The following is a 19496-nucleotide window of genomic DNA, read 5'->3' as shown; positions in this document are numbered from 1 at the left end:
ATAAAATTTTAAAAACATACATCTTAGTACAGTGTAGTCTGAAAAATTTTAAATATATGTGGTTATTAGATATGATTTGGGTTTTTCTGCAGAGGATAATGATATAGTTAATAATAATCTCTTATTAGGCAATTTGGAAGAGAAAACCAGAATCAACAAAGGGGAATCAAAAAGTGAATTCTTATTATCTTAATTTAGGTACATAGAAAATAAAACACAGGAGCTGCTGTAAGGGAAAAATACTTATTGATGAATACTTTTTTTTTTTTTTTTTGGTGGAGAGGATGGGGAAGGGGAAGAAGAAGTTACAATGGAGGAAATGGAAGAAGAGTTCATAGAAGTATCTGGTTAATAGTAGCTTTATTTAAATAGTAAATATAACTTCATAACACAAATTTGATCTTGAAAAATTTGGGGGGCATATTATAATTGTACAATACCTTGGTTTATTTATTAACATTTTTGAATCACGTTCATGATTAACTTGGGATGTCAACACTTCAGGGAGCCTGTTGCCTAGATTTTACTTGTTTAAAGCTTTTTTGCACCTGCAAAAACATAAAAAGTAAAAATATACACATAAAGATAATATCCAAATGCATTATATTCCAGAATACAATAATCTAAATATTTATGAATCTACACAAATTATAAAGATAAGTGAATTATCAAAATCTTACACAACTCCATATACATCATAACTGCCAAATACAGATATCCCTCCTTCATAAATGTGCCCCAAATAATCATTATGGTCAATATAAACTACTGCATGGAAAATACTTATAAAGCATCAAATGAAATAAAAGCTATTTGCTATTGATTTTTATACATAACTCAGAAGTGTTTCTATTCCTTTGTTACTGCATTTAAAGACAAAACAAGATTTTCCTAAGAATGTACTACTTTCAATAAGCTTATTTGTAGCACTAAAATATTTAAAGTAATATTATCTTGTCTTCTTAAAAAAGTTTTTATTTTACTCTCCTTTTATGGCAACTCAAAAGAAAGGAAGAGGAGAAAAGCACCATTTCAGATTTTGAAATAAGTATCTTTGTCTTACCTCTCTTACAGTCAGATTATGGCTTCAGGCAAAGGAACAACTTAAAATACAAGACTCAGATTTTCAAACTCATGTAATTCCCACCTATGCACACACACATAGACATCCTTTTGTAAGTAGACTTTTGCTACCTACATCCAAACCCAAGATTACCCCATATGGTCAACAAGGTCAAACTGCATTACTGCCAATGAAACTATATGATTCCACAAGGACCTTAATGATTTTTAAAAAAGGTCAGTAATCCAATTCCAATAGCTTCAGAGTCTAAAATTGCTAATTTTTGGCCACGTGCTGCGCACTTCACCTGCTAGTAATGACATTTTTGTATTTTCTTCTAATTACACTCAAAGCTAAGACCTTTGGCCCTGGGCCACAGACCTCTATTCAGGCTGCACACATTCTCTTAAACGACCTGACCCTTTGTTGTCACTCTTACTCTTTCATCTATTATTTACACCCATAGAGAAGGAAGATACTCTACCATTTGTATAGCTTAAAGCTTCTAATCATCTTAATTTCTTTGCCTTCCAACCTATGGTCTTTTTCATAGGCGAATGCCAAAAAGTTTGACAAAATCATTTTTTTCAACCACATTTCCCCCCAAACCCTTCTTTCCCTTTCCTCCTCTCTGACCATGCTCCTTCCTGTTCCTTCCCTCACCCAGGACAGACTCTGTACCAGTCAGTATTTAAAAATTGGACTTTGGCCAACAAAATGAATTTCTAAATATAATAGAAAATCTCCACCTTGTTCTGACAGATCAATAACAATTATATATTTTCCTTTTATCAGAGAGCCCATTGACTTAAATAAAAGTTTCCTTAAAATAACTTAAAATCTGCCCCTGCCTCCCTAAGGCACAGACATAGAATTTTCAGAATCCCTCTGCAAAAATGTCAAAGAAGCTACAATATAAACAGTAAGAATATTAGTTATGTGGCTAAAGCCTTTCAAACATTTTAATATCTACAGATGCTTACAAGAAAAATAAAGGAAGGAAAGAAAAAGAAAAAATAAAATATAAAGAGAATTTTAAAGATTAAAAAATGTTTAAATCTTTTCATTTTAAAAGACTACTAATTCTCCAAACAGCAACACCCTCACATAAAACACTCTGTATCATTGTAATTTCCCAACACTACCCCAGACTTTTTTTGTTAATGTCCAAATACATTTGCAAATCCAAAGCACAGAATCGTTTACCATGATGTAACTGCCCCCTCAGATCACAGCAGCCACCAAAAGACTCTGATTTCCAAGTTGCTTATAAAATGACATATGATCCATCTTTGCTCTCTTCCTCTATTGCTCAGTTTACTCTTGATTTCTAACAGTATTTCCTTGTTGTCTGTCCTTTCTGCAGACCTTGAAGCCCTTGTCTTTTCCTATTTTCACCATTTGCTTCAACCAGCAGTTCACTGGAGACCCATCCATCTTGTAATGCCCAAAGTGACAGATGCTCTCAGGAACCACCACACTGCTGAGTGAACAAAAGATAACATCACCTCTAGGAACTCCAGAGAGAAATACAACTGCAACCTCAAGACAGGGGCTGACTTGATGGACATTGGACCATAAACCTCTCCTAAGCGAAAAAGAAAACAATTGCCACACACACAAAAAAAATCTGACACAATCAAAGGCAGAAAAGAGTGATTATTTGTGGATTGCCTTTTCACTATGTGGCTCACTTTTCCCCCCTCAATGCTTTTATATTGGGGCAATTCACTTGCCAAGAGGCAAGAGAAGTTCCTGGGGGGGGGGGGGAGAAAGCCTTTCTCAAGTATCTTCTTTCATTCAACAATATTCGAAGTGAAATTCATTCACATGTGTATGTCAGTTAATCTAAGGCTTAAGAAGATACAGCATTCCTAAAGCTGACATATCTTGTTCACATAAGGTAATATCTGGACTCAAAAATGCTGACTCAATTCTTCTACTGTGAAAGGCATATGCATGCTTTGCAAATTAAAAATACATTAGAAATTAAAAAGCAACATGTGACACAATGTCTACAGTATGTGTAGCTCATTAAAAAAGCTCACCATTCATTCATCAGACAGCCTTCAATTTGGGTTAAAAAGACAGTTAACGAGGATTCTGGGAAGGACTACAGATCGAGTCTTCTCTAACAAAGGAAAGGTCATTTTAACATCTCCCAGCAACACACTAATGACAAGGACGCTCTAGATGTAGGGGACTCTGCTTGATGCTATCTAGTATTCTTTGTTTTTGTTTTTAAACATACCTTATTTAAAATCTTCATTCAGCAATAGGAAAATTTAAACTCTAACATCTATTTTTAATTCTAACATTTAGGTAAATACAGTGAAGGGAAATTTTTAAAGAACAGAAAAACAAAAACTGACTTGCAAGGCAATCAAGAGTATGTGTGATCAATGTCAATTATGGAGATTCACAACCCATTTATACAAAGGATATCAAGCACCACACAGGAAAATCTCTGATGCAGCTAAATGCATTATCATTTTCAAACAGGGTAAGTGATACAAACATCTGTTAAATCTAAAATAAAGAGTCAAATGCTCATGAAAAGTTCTGTCAACAATATTTCTAAGAAGAAATGTAAAGATTTACAATGGCATTTCTTTAAGACATATTTAAATTTTTCTTTAAAATACTCATACAAAAAGCCTTTAAATTATAATTTTTTAGAGTCACTAACAACTCCTCTCATCCCCATTTTACTAAAAATAATAAAATTTAAGAGATTTTATCTCTTGTGTTTGAATTATTTGTAGAGTAAAAAAATTTTTAATTTGATCAATCAACATATCTTTTTCTTAACATTTTTTATATCTCCCTTATTTTCTTAAACACTTCATTATACCTGAGCAAATTCGCTCAGGTACAAATATTTTACAATCTCACAATTTCTGGTTTTTATTTTATTCTGGCTAAACAGAACACATACAAAATAATTTAGTAAATATGTAAAATTACATAACTCAATGGGAAAAAGATTAAATAATTCTGTTTATCAATATATAAAGGACTTGTTCTAATATGGACTTGATCTTTAACTAGACAACTTGAACACACTGACCTTAAGTAACCCCCAAAACTCCTGATCTAAAAGTACCACATCCTCAACACACTCAAACTTTGGCATTAATACCAAGAAAGAGTGGTGACTTTGGAATGACAGTTACATTGCAGAAGGCTTAAAAAAGACCCAATTAAATGACCTACTTTTAAACACAATAGGATCCATATGCATGCAGGAAAAGTACACCCCAGTGGAAAGTTCTTATTGCCTGATTGATCAAAAACAAAACAAAACTTTTCCTTTTTAAGGGCCCCTTCCAGATCAGTCAGTGCCAGAAATCTACACAGGGGGAAAAAATCCATCAAAATGAAACCCTAAAAGGGTTTACCCTTCACCATCCTATTTGCACTTCAAAAACCTGTAAGTCCTTCAGTTAAACCCCAGGGCTGAACCATTTCAATAATAAGAGAGGTGGCCAGCAGTGATTTATCTCCCATTTGGCCTCTGGACAGAGCTGTAATGTCTACCAAGCTTCCCTTCAGTGACTCGAGCCCTCCCCCAAGTCTCAACCTTCATTTGTGCAGCTTTAGATCTGCAATACCTTATAAACAACTCGTATGCCCCTTCCAATCAGATGCAAGAACAATGTGTAACTCAAGATTTAGGTACATTTTCCCAGCAATGCTTCACTGCTGAGTAATCAGAGTGTTGAAAATACCAGGTTAAATTTCAAGTTCTCTTTGTTACAAGTTGAAGAAGAAAAGAAACTTCCCTAACACATGTTGTGAAAACTTCTTAAATGTTTTCCAGTTTATACCTTCATATTCTTTACCTTTTGGGCCACATCAGGCAACTTCCTACAGTGGTGTTCATCTAAATCCTTGCACTGTAAAATATCTTAACACAAAAAAAGTGGAGATTTCACAGATCACAAACTTCTGGGTCAAAGAGACCTTAAAAACAGATAACAGACCACTCTGACTCAACTGATTTATTATATCCTTGTTATCAAATATGTACTATAACTGTCATCACACACACAAAATTTTCCTCTAGTAAAATAAACACCAAACAATGTCAACAGTTATTTAAATTGAAATATAGGTCTCAGAAATTTTTAAATGTGAAACACAGTGAAAGAAATTACTCCTTAAAAAGGAAGGATATTTTGTCATGAGGCATGAATATTCTATTTCAAAATTATGTTCATATGCTTCCTAATATAAAAAGAGAATGAAAAATATATGCAGCCTTTTCCCTACCTGTTAACTGTTTTCTGTTTTTCTCATTGATTCTTGATAAATTCCATCTGAATGCCATATTCACAACTTGCACTAAATGATCCCACTCTAGTGATTACAGTTTTACTGAAAATTTTCAAGCTATTTCACTAACTTCATAAATTAGAGTCCACAGACAAATATAATTATATTTCATTTAAACCTAGTATCAGTGAAAGAAAAGTTTAAGAGAATAAAATTAAATATATGGCTGACAGTTAAACATACATGAAATACAAATTTTTGTCAATTAAAAGAAAATATTTATGCTTTTAGACATATTTACCAATAAAATATTTCTTCCACAAAAAAATACACCACTAACATTCTTATACCTCACTAGCAAATATTTTCCATTTTCAGAGCTCCAAATACTGCAAATTCTTCAAAAACCAACCCTCACAGCAGATGACTTTATTGTGTGCCACCAGTTCAATGAACCTCAGATTTGTATTCGAGATAACATAAAAATTCAAACTGTTTATAGAAATCAAGAAAACTAGCTGAAAAAAATCCTAAGAGACATTAATTTTTATGTCACAGAAACAAACTTTGGCACTAATAACAATATTCAGGAAAACAAATTTCTTAACCTACTACATGACATTTTAAAATAAAGTTTTCCTCAGAGAATCAACAAGAATAATTGATTCACCAGAGGAAATATTCAATCTGCATTAAATATTTATTCAGTGCAATAGGTTATTAGGTCTATTTAGACCTCAAAGAAGAAATAGTTCCTGTCTGGTAGGAATCAGGTCTTGAGAGAATTGAATGGAGATGAGAGGCAGTTCCTTAAGTCATAACCCTATATTTAAAATGACAAAGCTAAAAATTGAAGATGTGCTGTAAAATGTATATTATGACTTTGAAATCCAATACAAAGAAAGTGATACTTAAGAAATCCAATACAAAGAAAGTGATACTTAAGACAGTATTAATTTTAACAAGGTCTGACAGGGTAAGCAACTTGATTTTCTATTTGAATGTGCAAGGTTTGTAGTTACCAACTCTTCTACTCTGTATATACCTGTCATCTGGGCCTGTTTCTTACCCAAAAAATGGGAGATAAAAGGTAATATGTTTCTAGATTGAAAGTACTATGATGGTAATCGGGATGGGGAAGAAATCCCATTCACAATAGCAATAACAAAAACATTCCCAGGAATCATTCTTAATGACGTACATGTGACAACATCATTTCCTAAATTGTCAAACTTTATGTAGGTGATCTAAGTGAAAACTTACATACTCAAAAAATATGCTGGGTTCCTTAAAGATAAGTCTAGTCACTGTAAAAGTATCTTTCTGAAAAAATCATAAACCACACAGTTCCAATCAAAATATCAGCAACTTTTGGGGGTACATTATTAAAACATCCATAAATTTGTAAGAAAGATCAAAGAAAAGGTGGAAAAAAACTTTTCATAAAAGGTTATAAGAGGAGGTGAATCAAAGTAAATGTTCAATCATGTTACAAAGAAAGAGCTTTTGGCCATGTGGCAATCATGTTATTATATTCAGTGAACATATTTCAACTCTTATCTAAGACATTCTCTTGGTAGATTTCTTGAAACTTTCCTTCTGCCAGACTTCATCTCACAAGTTTTCTGGTTTTCCTTCCTCCCTCTGCTGCTTCTTAATTTCCTCTGCATGCCTATAATACTATATCCAGCAGAGAAATGTTGGTGTTCACAGGATTTTGTCTGTGGTAGCCATTTTCCAAGGTGGCCCCAATGATTTTCACCTCCTATATAATCCCCTTCCACGTAGAGTCAGGCTTGACTTGTGTGATCAATAAAATATTGAACAAGTGACAGTGTGTGGTTCCCAAGGTGATAAAAAATGTTGCAGTTTCTGCCTTGGCCTCTTGGATCACTTGCTCTAAGAGAAGGCAGTCACCATACTTACTGTAAGGACACTTAAGCCGCTTTATAGGGTCCTTTTGGGTAGGAACTAAGGCTTCCTGCTAGGAGCCAGCACCAACTTGCCTAATTGTGTTCCTTGCTTCCTCTCTGGCACCTTCAATCACTTCTCTGCTTTGCAGTGCAAATATAATCATGTCAACTCTTTGCTAAAGCCCTTCATGATTCTATATTGCTCTGAGGATAAAAATCAATATTGTAAATATCCCTGCCTATCTCCCCAGACTTAGCTTGCACTGTTTTCTTCCTAAACACTATGTTCCAGAAACACTGATCAACCTTTAAATACTTATGTTCCCTCTGCCTGTAATAACATCCATTCTATCTTTTACTCTTAGCTAGTTAAATCTCCTTCATTCTTTTTTAAATTCTTTTTATTGTATTTTTTCCATACCACTTACCTCCCTTATTTACTCTACCGCCACCCAACTTCTCCACCAGCAATCTCCATGCTGTTGTTTGTATGTGTGAGTCTTTTTTCTTTTCTGCTCCACCCCTCCATCCTCTAACCCCCAGCCCCCCAAACTGCCAGCCTGCTCCCTATCTGTGAATCTGTCTCGATTTTGCTCGTTAGTCCAGTTTATTCATTATATTCCACATATGAATGAAATCATATGATATTGGTCTTTCTTTGACTGGCTTATTAATAAGCACAATGTTCTCCAGGTCCATCCATGCTATAGCAAAGGGTAAAATTTTATTCTTTTTTACAGCCAATTTCATTGTGTAAATGTCCCATAGTTGTTTTATCCACTCATCTACTGATGGACACTTGGGCTGCTTTCATATCTTGGTTATTGTAAGTAACACTGCAATGGACATAGCGGTGCTTATTTTCTCTCAAATTAGTGTTTTGGGTTTCTTTAGATTAGTCCCCAGATATGAAATCACTGGGTCATAGGGCAGTTCCATTTTTAATTTTTTAGGTACCTCCATACTGTCTTCCACAGTGGCTGCACCAATTTGCACTCCCACCAACAGTGCAAAGGGGCTTCCCTTTCTCCACATCCCCTTCATTCTTTACATCTCAACTCAAGTACCGCTTCCCTGATTCCCTCATCCCTTTGCTAAAAGTTCTCATAGAAACTTATTCATCTCCTTCCTTACAATTCACTCACTTTTGAGCTATATAATTTGTGTTATCAATTGATTAATATTTGTTTTTCCTATTAAATTCTGAACTACGTGAAGGTAGGGATTATGTTTTTTCTGTTTTGCCTATTTTGAAATTATAGAACCTATTGTGACATCTTCCTACCCAGTAGGCACTGAAAAATATTATCTGAATAATTTTATAATTTAAAATGTAGGCTGGTGCAAGAATGAGAAGCTCCTTGCGGATAGTCCAAAAACACTTTATATTATCTATAAGAATTAATATATGATAATTGAGTCATTAAAAACTAAAGAGAAGAAATGATTCATTTAATAATATTGAAATAGTGGTCAATAATTTAAAAAGTAACAGCCAATTAAAACTTATATTAAACACTAGTAATAACTTCCAGAGAGAAAAATATTAAACATCTATACTTAAATACATTTACAAGCCCACCCATATCAAACCACATAAAAGCTAAGAGGAAGAAGAATTAACAATTTATTATACTGATATTTATCATGTATCAAGATTTATTATAGTATCATAGTGAGAAATTAGTTTTCTAATCCTAGAAATCTCAAAGAATAGACTGACAGATTTGATTGGTGAAAACATAAAACTTCTGTATATTTAATATCTACAATAAATAAAAAGAAAAAATGATCAGCTAAGAAAAAGGTTTCTAGCTAGTAAAAAAGTTAATGACTATTATGATTAAAATAAAGTCAAACATTAATTCCTCCATCTCTGGGAACAACCTACTATGCCATAAATAGGAAAAGAATTAACCACATTATAGTAACATTAATAACCACTACCATTTAATGAGTACCTACCAGGTACCTTACATACATGTTCCCACTTATCCCTCACAAATTCATCCACAGTAGAATATTATGAAGTTATAAGAAGTATATTTTTGACCTAGAATATATATAAAATACATGGAATGTAAAATATGTTATACAACTTTATAGTTTATTAGTTTTTTTACGTAAAACAGTATGTAACATGGTGACTAGGCAGCATGATGATTATGGTTAATAATACTATAATGTATACTTGAAAGTTTCTAAGAGAGTAAAGAAAAGTCCTCATCATAAGAAAAAACACATTTTATAACTATGTATGGTGATGAATGTTACCTAGATTTATTGTGGTAACCATTTTGCAATATATATAACAAATATCAAATGATTAGGTTGTACACCTGAAACTAATATGTCATTTAAACCTCAATTTAAAAAAACAAATTGGTCCCATTTCTATAAGGAAAAAACACATAAGTAACCTGAAAAGACAGCGTAATAAATCCAAAGAGTGTGATATAAATCATAAAAACACTGGGTGATGTGATTATAGTTTTTCTAANCACTTGCCCCTCACAAATTCATCCACAGTAGAATATTATGAAGTTATAAGAAGTATATTTTTGACATAGAATATATATAAAATACATGGAATGTAAAATGTTATACAACTGTATAGTTTATTAGTTTTCTTACGTAAAACAGTATGTAACATGGTGACTAGGCAGCATGATGATTATGGTTAATAATAATGTATACTTGAAAGTATACTATAATGTATACTGTATACTATAATGTATACTTGAAAGTTTCTAAGAGAGTAAAGAAAAGTCCTCATCATAAGAAAAAACACATTTTATAACTATGTATGGTGATGAATGTTACCTAGATTTATTGTGGTAACCATTTTGCAATATATATAACAAATATCAAATGATTAGGTTGTACACCTGAAACTAATATGTCATTTAAATCTCAATTTAAAAAAACAAATTGGTCCCATTTCTATAAGGAAAAAACACATAAGTAACCTGAAAAGACAGCGTAATAAATCCAAAGAGTGTGATATAAATCATAAAAACACTGGGTGATGTGATTATAGTTTTTCTAATGTATGTTTTTCTTTATATTTATTTTTCTTTTTTTAAAGATTATTTATTTATTTATTTTTAGTGAGAGGCAAAGGGAGGGAGAAACAGAGGAGGGAAAGAAACATACATCAATGTGTGGTTGCCTCTCATGCGCCCCCTACTGGAGACCTGGCCTGCAACCCAGTCATGTGCCCTGACTGGTGACCCTTTGGTTCACAGGCTAGAACTCAGTCCACTAAGACACACCAGCCAGGGCTACTTATTTTTATTTTCAATTTTCCACAATAAAATTTTACATATATTGTAAACTTAATTAAGCCCTATATTCTCTTGTTATTATCACCATCATTATTAGTATCATTATTGACTTTGAATATTTGGTAGTTGTGAAACATAAACTTCTCATCTGACAAGTAGCATATTACCTTTCCACATTGTAGGTTTATTGTAGATAAATGTACAGTGATAAATAGTTTATGCAGGTGCACATAGCAAAGTCTGCAAATAAATACAACTCACCTTTAATATGCCTGCAGATACCATTTTTAGTATCATAAGCCAGTGAATTTTAAAACTTATTTATAATAGCTTACTTATGTAGAACTTTGAAAAATTTTTGATAACAATATAGGAAGTAGTCCAAACTGATAACTCTTAATATGAAACACAAATTTCACAACTAATGTTTGAAAACTTTCATTAATTATCTTTCTGTGCCTATTCAAACTTATCACTCATCATACTCCAATATAGAACTTATTCTTATCAATTTGATTTTGTTGCTGGTTCACTACAAATAAGCCTACATCCATCTACATGCCTTTGCTTAAGTTGTCTGTCCACTTTTCAGTGGACAAAAGTGAACTTTTCTGTTCACTTTTCATTTCTTAACTTTTCAGCCAGTCCTAATCTACTTCTTACTTTGCTCTCATTTATCTTTATTATTTTAACCCTCACAACACCTGGCACAGTTCTAAGTGTACAGCTGGCATGTAAGACATTATGATATTGAAGGTAAAACCTACCAATATTGAATCAGCATGGAAACTTTGCTTCTGTGGGTACTTAGAATATTTTTATTTTAAGGATTAAAAAAATCCTTTTATTTTTTTGATTAGCTAATATATTCATCTGATTAAAAATCTAGCAGTAGAAAAGAATATGTTGTACAAAGTGTTTCTTCAACTCTTGTCCCACAGTCTCCTGTCACAAGAAACCACTTTTATCAGTTTTAAAAATATATATGTGTGTGTGTGTGTGTGTGTGTGTGTGTGTATACATACATACACACACCAAAGACTTTTTTGAATGCATATATGAGTAAAGACAAATGAAACACATTCACTCTTTTGGAAATTGTTATTTTAAGTTTAAAAAATATTTTGGAGACTTCCGCCAAGATGGAGGCATAGGTGGAAACACTGTGCCTTCTCCCACAACCAAGTTTGAATACAACAAAGGTTTGGAGAAACAAAGACACAACCAAAGGACAGAAAATTGAATTATACGGAAGTCCGACTACATCTAACCCTTCAACGGGGACGGTAAGAGGGGCGGAGCCAGCAGCGAGCAGAGTCGGGCAGGACAGGGCCCCCGACCCAGGCGCGCAGGCAGACGGGAACCAGTTGGGGTGCGGGGCAGACCGCGGGTGCATATTCGCGTACAGTGAGACAGACCACGCAGGCCCCAGGGGGCGAGGGCTGACGGCGGTGGCACACTCGCGTGCAGTGGGACGAAACGCGTGGGCCCGGTGACGGCAGCAACTGCGGCACCGGTGAGGGCCGTGGCGGCAGGCGGCGGACAGGACGCCATAGTCCCTCTTTGACCCCGCCCCCACATACAGCGTCACAACCCAGCAACTTAGTTGCCCTGCAAGACCAGTGAGAGCCATTGTCCCTCTTTGACCCCGCCCCCACATACAACGTCACAACCCAGCGACTTAGTTGCCCTGTTCTAGTGAACACTTTAGGGCTCTGATCCTGCTATGGAACAGGCACGAACAACCCGAAAGATGGCACAAGAAGAACTCAAAGTCCCAGAGCCAATAACTCTAAGCGACCGAGAAATTGCCAGCCTCTCAGAAGCACAATTCAGGACACTATTTATCAGGATGCTCACAGAACTGGTAGATTATAGTCACAAATTAGAGGAACAAAGTCACAAATTAGAGGAACATATGAAGGCTAAACTAATTGAAATGAAGGGAGATGCACAGGAAACCAATAGTGATGGAAAGGAAACGGGGACTCAAATCAATGGAATGGACCAGAAGGAAGAACAAAACATCCCACCAGAAAGGAATGAAGAAATGAGAATTCAAAAAAATGAGGAGAGGCTTAGGAACCTCCAGGACATCTTTAAACGTTCCAACATCCGAATTATAGGGGTACCAGAAGGGGGAAAGAAACAGCCACGAGTGGAAAACGTATTTGAACAAATAATAAAGGAGAACTTCCCCAGTCTGGCAAAGGAAATAGACTTCCAGGAAATCCAGGAAGCTCAGAGAGTGCCAAAGAAGTTGGACCCAAGAAGGAACACACCAAGGCACATCATAATTACATTAGCCAAGACCAAAATGAAGGAGAGAATCCTAGAAGCAGCAAGGGATAAGGGGACAGTCACCTACAAAGGAGTACCCATCAGACTGTCAGCGGATTTCTCAAAAGAGACCTTACAGGCAAGAAGGGGCTGGAAAGAAGTATTCCAAGTCATGAAATCCAAAGACCTACAGCCAAGATTGCTTTATCCAGCAAAACTTTCATTTAGAATGGAAGGGCAGATAAAGTGCTTTTCAGATAAAGTCAAATTCAAGGAGTTCATCATCACCAAGCCCTTATTATATGAAATGTTAAAGGGACTTATATAAGAAAAAGAAGATAAAAAATATGAACAGTGAAAGGACAGCAAAGTCACAGTTATTAACAACCACACCTAAAACAAAAGCAAACCAAGAGGACAGCTAGATCAGGAGTGGAACCATAGAAATGAAGAACACATGGAGGGTTAGAAATAGGGGGGTGGGAGGGGGAGAAGGGGGGAGAAGGCACAGAAAATAGCATAGATGGTAGGTAGAAAATAGATAGGGGGGAGGGCGAGAATAGTGGGGGAAATATAGAATCTAAAGAACTTGAGACACGTGGTTATAAACGGGGGGAGAATGGTGGGGGAGGGAGGGTGCGGGTGGAGGGGAATGAAGGGGGGGAATAGAACAACTGTAATGGTATAATCAATAAAATATATTTAAAAAAATAAATAAAAAAAATAAAATCGAAAAAAAATTTTGGAGAGCTTTCTATATAAGCACATAAAAATCTTCCTCATTCTCTTTTGTAGTTTCAGAAAATTCCCCGGCATGTATATAGCATGATTATTTTAAACTAGTCCCTTAGTACTACAAAATTAATTTCCAATTTTTGTTATTAATTAAGATACTGTAATAATTAACTCTGCATTGATTAATACACACTAATTCAGCACTTGTCAGTTAAATTCCTAAAAAGTGAAATTGCTGGGTAAAAGGATATATGCAGGTTTAATTTTGTTAAATATTGCCAAACTGCACTGTTTTTTCTTTTATCAGACACAAAGCAGTCTTCATTTCAACTACACATTAGAAACATCTTAAATTACAATTTAGCTCCTCTAAGGTCTACATCAAGTGGTAAAATGCCAAGAGCACAGAAAACTGGGTATGAGGGAATTCCGGCTATGAGGCACTAGGTGAGAAATGAACTAAGGGTTGAACCAATCTACATTCCCATGAGCAATTTATGTAACCCCACACCTTCAACAATATAAAATATTATCTATTTTTGAATTTTTGTCAATCTGACAGATTAACAATTATATCTCAATGTAGTTTTGATCTGTATTTTTTCATTATGAATGAAACAGTACTTTTCAAATGTCTAAAAGTTCTTGAATTTCAGCCCTGACTGGTAAGCTCAATTGGTTGAGCATCGTCCCACAAAACAGAAGGTTGTTGGTTTAATTCCTAATCAGGGCAGCTGCCTGGTTTGCAGGTCGATCCCCAGCTGGGGGTGTAGGAGAGGCAACCCAATCAATGTTTCTTTTACACATCGATATTTCCTTCCCTGTCTTTCTCCATCTCTTCCCCTCTCTCTAAAAATAAATAAAAAAATTTTTAAAAAGTCCTTGAATTTTATTCTCTGAAATGTCTAGTCTTTATCCATTTTTCTATGTGGTTGTTGGTTTTACACTTGACTTGTAGAAGCTCTTTATGTATTAAGGAATTTTTTCCTTTGTGTATGATAGGAGTTGCAACATTTTCCCCAGTTTGCCACTTTGCCTTTTGGCTTTGTTTATGGTGTTAGTGATTTTCCCATGCAGTTTCAATTTTCATATAATCATATTTATCAAATTTTTAAATGCCAAGCAGTTGCACCAAACACAGAACTCACTTTACTTGTTTAAATGATCTACATAAACCAATGTTATAGTTTCCAGAGGCACTAAGAAAGCAAAGAAGTGGAACAGAGGGGAGAGAGGTAAGAAAAACAAATCTCTCTAAATAAACAGAACCCCAAAATACTTTTTTCAGTTTTAAAATGGATTTTACAAACAAAATTGAAGCAGAGGCATAGATAAACGGAACATACTGACAGCTGTCAGAGGAGGGGGGTTAGCCAAAGAACATATATGCATAACCTATGGAAACAGACAACAGAGTGGTGATGGCCAGAGGGAAGGAAAGGGGTGAGGGCTAGGTGGAGGTGGGCAAAGGTAGGGAAAATGAGGACATCTGTAATAGTGTCAATAATAAAAAGAAAAGAAAAAAGGATTCTAAAGGTTTTTCAGTTTACTGATCATTTTGTAAGGGGAACAAAATAGATATTTCCACCCCCCCTACCCACTCTAGCTTCTGCAAAGGACATAAACACACATACATGCCCCCCACACACACCGAATAAGGAGAAGGTTGGAGGAAGAGAATGGACAAGGTGAGTCTGAAGTAGTCAGTGGAAGCCTGGGATTAAGTTTTTATTTAGTAGCTCCTAATCCTAGAAGAAATAGAAATAACATCTTTTCAGCCATTCTTTTTCTAAATTTTGGACTTTAAATTAGTGGAAGAGCTACATACGTCTGGTAGAGGGGAGAGGACCTGGGACAAAAAAAAAAAGCAAATATGATCTTTTCCCAGCAAGGATATTAAAGAATTTTCCACCTCCACACCCAAAATTCCCACTACCAACCCTTCCCCCCACATTCTACAGATGTTCTACCTACTTTAATCATTGCCTGAAAAACATGGGACCCAATCAGTTGTTTATTATTGTCTTTGCTGATGACTCCTACATCTATATGATTGGCTATAAAGTCTTTTCTCAGTTGCTGGTGTCTCCTTGACCTCAATAAGTCAACTCAACATGTCCCAAAATATGTCCATTACAAAACTCATTATTCTTATAGTAAAAGCTATCTCTATTTCCTGATTTCATTATTTTCATTGATTCACTTAGAAAATAATGTGAAATGTGGTAGGAAGGATGATAAAGGCAGTCCTAAATCTCAAAGAGATCCCAATCTAGAAGTGAAGACATATCTACAAGTGTGTAAATATTCACTTAAAGTAGGAACAAAGTACTATAAAAGCACAGAGCATGTAGTGATTCTGTTTGGAGAAATAAAGAAAATACCAGACAAGAGAAGACATTTGGATAGCTTTAACAGATATATCAAACGGAATTAGGAGGACATCATACCAACAGAACAGAATGGTAAAGGCATAGTATGTCTTTAGAAATACTGAGCTCACTGTTGGGGGTGGGAGACTGAGTTGCAAAAGAATAGAAAAGTAGATTGGGGCCAGCCTGCAAGGGATCTGATATGTCAAATAAAAATTTTAAATTTAATTCTCAAAGCAAAAGAAAGCCAATGGAAGGTTTAAAAAAATAAATGAACATACTCAGAATTTTAAAAAATGGAAGGTAACTCTGAGAATACTATGAAAATTGAATTAGATGCCAGATCAAAGCTTTCTGCAAGAGTCTAGGAAGAGGTGATAGGATTGCACACCATCAGGGGTGAAAGAAACAGAGAAGAGACCCCCTTTCGGTAAATATTTAGAAATGGAGGACTCCAGCTCAGGAGTAGGGGCTGAACAAACAGACCCTGGAGGCAGATGGCTGCCACACAGATTGTTGCTATCAGTAGTGGTGAGGTTACCTTTGCCTTTGCAGAGAAGGGATGTGGAATAAGAGGGCTGGTCAAGCAGGGAAGCCTGAGAAACACTGTCACTGGAGAGTCAAGCAAAGGAAGAGGAAAACCCAGCAAAGCAGATGGAGAAGGAGCAGTAGAAACAGGAAGGAAACCAGAAACCAATGGGCTTATGAAAGTCAAGAGAAAACAGAGTTTGCAGGAATGGGAGGTGGTCAACGTTTTCAACAGGTAAGAGAGGTCAAATAGGATCAAGAACGAAAATGTGTTGTGGCATGTAGCAATTATTCTTTCAAGAAGTGTGGTGAACTAGGGTGGTAAAAAGTTGGTAGCTGTAGGAAAAAGACTAATTAATTAGAAGGAGGTATGCTTATAGGATGAGGTTCTTCCTTCGAAGCAACGGGATGGTACAGAGGAGTAGAGATGATTAACTGAATAAGGTCCTAGAAGGGGTAAGAAGGGAGGGAGGTAAAGGATGGAAGCCATACATGGATGATAGCAGAGATGCTTTATCAGCCTTAGAAATTTGCCTCCAGACTTTGTTTATGTGGAGAAGAAATAAACTTCCAAGTTGCTGTCTGGTGATTCGTGTCATTTGCAGACAAATGTAATCCTAACTGATACAGGAGAGAAGGGTGTTGAGAAAATAAGCAAGCACCTCTCTGAAATAGCACAGGATGTTCAGAAGAGAAGACCAATCTAGCATTACTAGACTACCAATAGTGAAGGAGGGAGTAGTAGGAAAAGAAGATGAAAATGTAGGCCCAAGTTCAGACTGGATCCTGTAGATAAAAAATAGCCACACAAAAAGGTATTAAGCAAAGGAATGACATGTTCCCATTTCAGCTTTGAATAGATTCCTCTAATGGCAGGCTGGAAATGGATCATTAGCAATTGGTGTCTAATGACATGGGCAAGTAATTCACAGTGAAGCCTAGGTTTCTATACTGTGCATTGCTTTTCTCTCCCTCTACTGTTAGTACTTCAATTCAAGCATGCCATTACCTCACGCATTCATTCAACAAATATGTATTGAGAGCCTCTTCTGGGCTAGGTCCTGCAGGTACAATGGTGTACAGGAGAGAAATGGTCTTTGCCCTCAAAGATCTTATTTAGGGATACCAGTGCTGAAAGTTTCATATATGGTATCTCTTTTAATCCTCAGAACACCCTATGATATAAGTATTATTATTATCCTGATATTTCAGGTGAGGTAATCCAGTCTTAAGAAGTTTAATAATTTCCCTCCCAGCACCAGGGTGGCAGCACTGGTACGCAGGGAGAAACTGAAGTGTCTGGAATCAAGGAGAACAGAGGCCATTGTCCCTTTGCTAAACTGTCCGCGCACAGAGCCGGTAAACTGCCATCATATTTGAGATTCCAACAACTTGGCTAACACTGTTTGACCCACCTTAGAGATCCACAGAGGCTCTGCCCCACCCAATTTATGGCTCAAGCAAACTGCTTTTCCATAAGAGTGGCTGGTCTTGGCTCCTAAATCCTATCAAACAAGCAATAGCTGGCTTCAGTGAGCCACTGAAACAGCCAAATTAAATTCACAGTTTGGCTAGACCTGGAAATCTCCAAGCCCAGCACAAGTAGCAGCCATCTTAGATTGCTTTACAGCTCAGGCATGGTGCCCCAGGCAAAACAAAGGTGGGGGGCTGACCTTGGCCTGCAACACACAGGAAACCCAAGGAACAGCACACCCAGTGACAGCTACAGGCCATGTCAGAACACCACCACCTGGCCACTGCACAGCTGATCCTCCAAGGAGGGTGGAGGTTGGTGGTCAGTGGTCACTGCCAGTCCTTGTAGCTGGCTGGCCTGGGTAAATTCCTCCCACTGATCTGCTAACAGCAACCAAGACTCAATTACAAGAGGACGGTGTACACAGCCCACACAAAGGGCACACCTCAAGTACCCAGCTTGGATCATATGGGAGGCTGTGCCAGTGGACCCTACAGGAAGGACACTTACTACATTAGGCCACTCTACCAAGGCACAGAGTCAAAGCAGCTCTACCTAATACATCAAAACAAACACAGGGAGGCTGCCGAAATTAAGAGACAATGAAACACGGCTCAAAGGAACAGATCAAAACTCCAGAAAAAGGGCTAAATGAAATGAAGTTAAGTAATCTATCAGATGCAGAGTTCAAAACATTGTTTATAAGGATGCTCAAGTAACTTAGTGAGGACCTAGGCAGCATAAAAAAGACCCAGTCAGAAATAAAGGATACACTAATTGAAATAAAGGACAATTTACAATTTATTTAAAGGGAAAATAGAGTTGAGGAAGCCAAGAATAGAATCAATTATTTGGATTATAAGCAAACAAAAAACATGGAGAACTACAAAAGGAAACAAGCACACAAAAAATGAGGATAGTATAAACAAGCCTCTGGGACAAAAAAAAAGTTTAATAATTTGCTCATGGTCACATGGATAGCTAGCTAATAAGTGGTGGTGCCAGGAATCAGACACAGAACCATCTTACTTCAAAATATGTTTTTAATCAATTGATTAATCACTATGTTATGTCTTATGCAATTGCATAAAATATGTATGACTACAAGTACAGTGATTTGGATTATTGCAGCTTCCTAACTGGACATTCTTCCTACATTTAGCATGTTCCAGACAGTTTTTCTAAAATGCAAGTTGAGGTAGATAGTGGCACTTTCCAGATTAAGGGCACTCTGAGAAGAAAGATGAGGTTTTGAATGGAAGGTGATACATTCAATTCTTAGATATATTGATTTTGAGATGGCTGTAACATATCCAAACGGACATAACCAGCAGTAATTTCATAGATGAATCTGAAATTGAGGGGGAAGCAGGATTGGAGATAAAAGCGCTTGGCATCATTAGCTGAAATCAAGGCAACTATGGAGACTCTTAAGGGGCTTCTGGAAAAGAAAGGATCAACCAGCTGAGAAAAGGGCAGTGGGTACAGGCCTGAAGAGAATGGAGATTTGGAATAACTGATCAGAGGAAAAGGAAAGGGAATCAGCCAAGGGCAGTAAAACATACA

General features: G+C 36.1%; 1 protein-coding gene across 1 annotated transcript in view; it reads right to left on the bottom strand.

Moving 5' to 3' along the window:
* Positions 1-19496, bottom strand: part of GREB1L (GREB1 like retinoic acid receptor coactivator) — a 282213-nt gene that overhangs the window by 136356 nt on the left and 126361 nt on the right. Inside the window, exon 3 of the mRNA XM_037031689.1 lies at positions 441-548. The gene's annotated coding sequence lies outside the window, so the exon portion shown is untranslated. The remainder of the gene's footprint in view (positions 1-440; positions 549-19496) is intronic.

Source organism: Sturnira hondurensis, unplaced genomic scaffold (genome assembly GCF_014824575.4).
Source record: "Sturnira hondurensis isolate 20B ecotype Veracruz unplaced genomic scaffold, ASM1482457v3 Scaffold0001872, whole genome shotgun sequence".
NCBI classification, from domain to species: Eukaryota; Metazoa; Chordata; class Mammalia; order Chiroptera; family Phyllostomidae; genus Sturnira; species Sturnira hondurensis.
Note: the sequence above shows the minus strand (reverse complement) of the source record. Positions and strands in the feature narration are given on the sequence as shown.